Here is a 6,000-nt window from a genome sequence, read left to right as displayed (position 1 = left end):
AGGGAGGGTGGGGAAAGGAGTTCTTAAAAAATAGTAAAGTGGCAGATGAATAAACCGTTTTAGTTGGGGAGGCTTTGGAGATAGTCTCTGGGAAAGCGGATAAAGAAACGGAAGCCAAAGGGGAGGCACATTGGCAAGGATTCTGATCAGGAACCAGACGGTTTCAAAAGACCCACACTGATGAGAGCTGAGGTCTGAAAGACCACGAAGCCATGGGTGTTAGGGTCTCTCTGTGCTGATTGGCTGCCCTGGGACTGTTGGGTTGGCGTGCTTTGGGACCTCCCTCACACTGTCCTTGAACAGTCTTGTGGCGCCCTGAACTCCGAGTAACAGAGGGCTTGAAAAGCTACCCCACCCCAAGACCAAAGAGAGCCAGGGCATCCTAACCAGACTTTTCCTTTTCACAAGCCTGCATTTTTGCCGCCAGGGTGGCAGCGCCACCCAGTGACTGACGGTTGGTAGTGTACCACACTTCACCACAATTTCTTTCCCCCAGGTGGCTCCGGGCCCAGCAAGAGATACCACCACCCCATCACAGGGGGCCTTCTCTGAATCATTGCTTAGGGCGGTAGAAGAGACCCTTACAGGAGGCCGGACGCGACTCGCGCATCTACACCATTGGCTTTTGGCTAGATCTGTTCCGTAGGGACAGCTAGTGGTCACTCGTACAAGCAAGGTGCTGTGAGCCTCACAAAGAAAGAAATGTCAGGGTATGGGTAAATCGAGGCCCGTTCTTGGCTGCCACTGGAAGCTAGCATATATCCAAAGCCATCCTTGAGTACAATGGTACAAAGAAAACCCAAACTCTTTAAAGTGGTATCCAAGGACCTTGGCTACCTCCATAGCCACATCTCAGGTTACCTGTCCTGCTTTTGATTCCCCAAGGACAAGGAGCTGCTGGTCCTCCGAAGGCACCCTTCTGTTCCCACCAGGCCTTTCGGCCTCAGGCTATCTCTTCTGCCCAGAATGTTCTTCACTCTCCCTGTTGTCAGCTTAACTCCTGTTCAGCCTTCAAGATTCCACTCTGCCATTACCTCCTCTAGGAAAAGTGTATTCTCTTCCATCAGGGCCTATCCACAATGCAGGGACGAGTGCTCTCCCACTCCTATCCCATGTCTCTAATTTTCTTTCTTTCCATAATTTTCTTTCTTTCTTCTTCTCTTTTTCCCTTCCTTCCTTCCTTGCTATCTTTAAGTAGTCTCCACACCCATGTTGGGCTTGAACTCACAACCCTGAGATCAGGAGTCACATGCTCTACCAACTGAGCCAGCCAGGCACCCGATGCCTCTATAATTTTCTGTATCTGTCCATCAGTTTAGTTCACTATGCTTTGAATTTACCTTTAAGACTGTCTTATGAGGGGCGCCTGGGTGTCTGAGTTGGCTGAGTGCCCAACCCTTGATTCTGGCTTAGGTCATGATCTCATGGGGCTTGTATGTTCAAGCCCCATGTTTTGTTCTGCACTAACAGTGTAGGGCCTGCTTGGAATTCTGTCTTTCCTCTTCTCTCTCTGCCCCTCCTCCCAAAAATAAATAAATAAGCTTAAAATAAAAATAAATAAATAAATAAATAATAAAAGATAAAATTGTCTTATGTAATTACTCGAAGGTATTTATTTTATTTTACTCATTGCTGCATCCCTAATTCTAAACACAGATTTTGGTGTATATAAGGTATTTGATTAATGTTTGAGAAATGAAGGACACCTAGACCCTAATACTGGGAAAGGCCTAAAAAGGGGACAAAACAACTTTTCATTTTAAAGAAGAGGGATAGATGGACCTAAAAATGACTTCATCACATTCCAGCCCGTTATTCTTTTCCCCACACCATCCTGTGTTTGCCTCTCTCCGGATGCCTGGCAGCCCCTCAGGCTGTTGGGAGAGCCCTCCACCTCCTAGCGTTCTGACCGTGCCATCTCCAGCAATGCCCAAACCCTCCCTCTATTCCTTCCTGCCCACTTCCTGCAAAACTTCCTCATCAGAACTAACCTACTTCTTCTTGAAACTGCTCCAGCATACCCACTCCTGGATTTTATCCTAAAGGAAATATTTCCAAAGAAGAAAAACACATAATTGCCTGTGCTCATTTGCAGCACTATTTGTAAAGGTTAAAAATTAGAAATGACAAACATCTCCATATAAGTAAAAATAAATTCCTCCATATAATCTTCATATGAAACAAATCATCAGTTACATCATGCAAACACTAAGAAGGGCCTCAGTACTTGGGATGATTTCGTTCTTTTACTTCACTTTATTAGCAAGCATAGAACTTAAACCATGTTCAGGCACTATTCTACTGAATGAATAGTCACTCATTTGATCCCCAAAACAGTCCTATGAGGTGGGGGCAATTGTGTTCCCATTATTTACATCAGAAAACATTGGGTTTGATCTGATAGAAAATAAAAGTTAAATGGCCCACAGACTCTTATTTGAGGGAACACTGGGAGGCACCTCAACTATTTTTCTTCCATGTAGAGTTGTATGATACACGTTTGTAAAAGGACTTGGTCAGCTGACTTGAGTTGAAGGAGTTTAAAGAGTTGTGCAACACACGTTTGTGAAAGAACTTGGTCAGCTGAGTTGGGTGAGTTTAAAAACTTACATATTTTAACTTCTGCCATCATTCCATGGATAAAGTTCCTTATGTTTATTAATCTTTCAGAGTGATTATTTTGAATATTTTTAACCTATGACATACTTATGAAATTATATCAGATAAAACACATAGATGCACTGAAACTACTTCATTTTCTTACAGCTGCACATCTGACTGAGGATCTATTCCATCATAACCATCAATAAGTCACAAGGGCAGACGCTCAAATTGTAGATGTTACTATAACAACAGCGAGAGCTGGAATTTATTGAGTGCGTTATAATATCATGTAGCCCTAAGCTAATCATGTAGGGTAGGTATTATCATTATTGCCATCATACATCTTTTTTTAATTTTTCTTTATTTTTGAGGGGGGTGTGGAGATTGAGGGAGACAAAGAATTCAAAGCAGGCTCCTGGTTCGGAGCTGTCAGCACGGGGCTGTGGCAGGGGCTGGGGCGGGGCGGGGGGATCGTGACCTGAGCCAAAGTTGGAAGCTTAACCAACTGAGCCACCCAGGCGCCCTAGATTGTTGCCATCTTGCAGAGGAGAAAGCTGAGATGCAAAATATTAAATAACTTACTAAAGTGAAACAGGAAGTAAATGGCAAAGCCAGGCTTCCGACCCAGGCAGCCCTACTTCCTGAATGCTCCAGCTGATCTACTGACCCAGGCTACCACTTGGGCAGTATGCTTCAGAGTGAACAACGGCCCTGAAAAGCAGGTGACAGGGCTGATATATACAAAGTAATCCTGTTATAAAGTTGAAAGTTATCACAGCTCTGAATTAATTGTTGTGATTACAGAAAATTATTATAACTCATTCATTTTTCGTATGGCTATTAAATCGTATTTACCAGGGGTTAAAACTTATCTTGAGCAATGTTAGGTAGACATAGCTACTGTTCAATAATAAAAGAATTATTGAACAGATCGTGGTATATTAACATTATGGAAGATCATGATGACACTAAAAGGTAAAAAAATCAAAAAAGTTAAAATCTGAAAAAAATATAGTATGAAGTGGAAAAACAAACACATAATTATAGGTTCCCTACACTTAAAATATGTTAAAAAGGAAGGAAGCAAGGAAGGAAGGAAGAAAGAAGAAAGAAAGACTAGAAGGGAATGTGAAAAATATGAAACTTGCTCGTGTTTGGTGAGTAGGATTAAGGTGTTTTATTTTTTGACTTTAAAATTATTTTAATGGGATTATATTACAATTTTTATAAAGCTGAAAAATGAAAATCTGAATGCTTTCTGACCCATTTCTCCATCAATCTATCTTATTAGTCTTCAAAGCATGCTCCTAAAATGCTCTCTGAAGAGCAGGCTGAAAGCACTCTGTCAGAGCTTTGGTGAGATCAGTTTTGGTTCAGTCTTACTGCATCAATTTAAATGTTCTCTGTTATGAACAATAGATTGTTCTGAGTATGAAATACATCAGAAATGCTGGCTCAGTCAGTAGAGTATGAAACCCTGGATCTTAGGGTCGTGAGCTCCATGTTAGGTGCCAAGTTTACTTAAAAAATAAAAAGGGGCGCCTGGGTGGCTCAGTCAGTTGGGCCTCCAACTTCGGCTCAGGTCAGATCTCACGTTTGTGGGTTCCAGCCCCACGTCAGGCTCTGTGCTGACAGCTCAGAGCCTGGAGCTTGCTTCCGGTTCTGTGGCTCCTTCTCTCTCTGCCCCTCCCCCTCTCATGCTCTCGTCTCCCTCTGTATCAAAAATAAATAAAATAAAAAAATTAAAATTAAAATTAAAAGTAGATCAGAAAGGTAAGTATAGAAATGTGTTAAGTGTCTAGAAAAGGCCCTGGAGAATGATTAAGTTTGGAATGTGAGGCCATCTGTGAAATAATGGGGATAGCTTAATCAAGGTTGTGGCAAGAAATGACCGTTTAAACCAGGAAGGAAAATTTCCAGTTTCAGAAAGAAGATAACACTATTAAATAAGCTAATTTTACCAGACAGCAAATATCTCCAGCTTTAGCATGTTAGTGAGTACAGTCACAATTGTTTAGGTTCTCAGAATTCTTGGCTGAAAATGAAGGTAATGGCTTTACATCTTTTGTGATGATGGGGGTGGCATCCCATTGAGTGCCCTAAATGGGATTCTGATAGCCTAAAATAGCCCTAAAAGGGATTTTGATCTTCATTCACATTTCTTTTTGGTTTTTTAATGGAGTCCAAATAGTTGATCCATAGGAATTTCTGTTTTGACCTCTAGACCCTCGTGCCCTAAACTACCAGAACCCTCTGAGTCAGCTATGCCAATACAAATGTCTTATTCCTCCATCTTGGACTCCCCAACCTCTCTGTCTCTACTCATTCTCATCTCCATGATGTCAGGCTCCAGGGACCTTGAGCTCTTGTCTCTCATCCTGAGGGAATGTTGTTTGTCTTTAGTTCCAGTGCTGGAGAACCCATCCTCTGTACTTTCCCCTGCCTACTCCTTGTCCATTACCTCCTCAGCAAATGGAGTAAGTAGCAGGCAACGGAGAAGACTATGACATACTCCCCACATACTAATAAGGGTTATCTTATCACAGCTATTTAAAAGATACACTTCACATGTGTGAAGACTTAGAATTCATAGGAGCCACATAAATCATCCAACCACTGTATTGAGTGGACCATTCAGAAAAGGCTTATTGCACATAGTTACAAAGCTACTTAGTTAACTTGTCCTAATCCAACCACCATCTTCTTATCCTGAACTTCTTGTGAATTTCCTCACAATATCATCGTAATAGTTTCTTTCTTTCTTTCTTTCTTTCTTTCTTTCTTTCTTTCTTTCTTTCTTTCTTTCCTTCTTTCTTTCTTTCTTTCCTTCTTTCTTTCTTTTTTTAGTGTTTATTTTGAGAGAGAAAGAGGGAAGCAGGAGAGGGGCAAAGAGAGGGAGAGAGAGAGAATCCCAAGCAGGCTCCGTGCTGTCAGCACAGAGCCGCACACCAGGCTCAATCTCTCAACCATGAGATTATGACCTGAGATGAAATCAAGAGTCAGACTCTTAAAAAAAAAAAAAAAGAGTCAGACTCTTAACCAACCGAGCCACCAGGCACCGCTGTAATCGTTATTTTTAATGCACACAGATCAATTCTTTTTAGTTTTTGCCCAAATTTCCTAGTAAATTGGACTTTTCATGAGATTCTATCTGCTATTTGTCCTGCCATTCCCCAGCCACCCATCCCTAACCGTTTTTACATTCTCATTGCTTCAGAAAGGAGCAAATTCTGAGCTGGCCTCATTCCTGAATTCTGAAAAAGATACCAGGTACTTCAGAAGAGCACAAACTTTTCCTTAAAGGTTTTTATTTATTTATTTTGAGAGAGAACAGAGAGAGGGAGACAGAGAATCTAAGCAGGCTCCACACTGTGAACACGGAGCCCGACACAGGGC

Source organism: Suricata suricatta, chromosome 3, assembly GCF_006229205.1.
Source record: "Suricata suricatta isolate VVHF042 chromosome 3, meerkat_22Aug2017_6uvM2_HiC, whole genome shotgun sequence".
Lineage (NCBI taxonomy): Eukaryota > Metazoa > Chordata > Mammalia > Carnivora > Herpestidae > Suricata > Suricata suricatta.
This window is presented reverse-complemented; position numbering follows the sequence as displayed.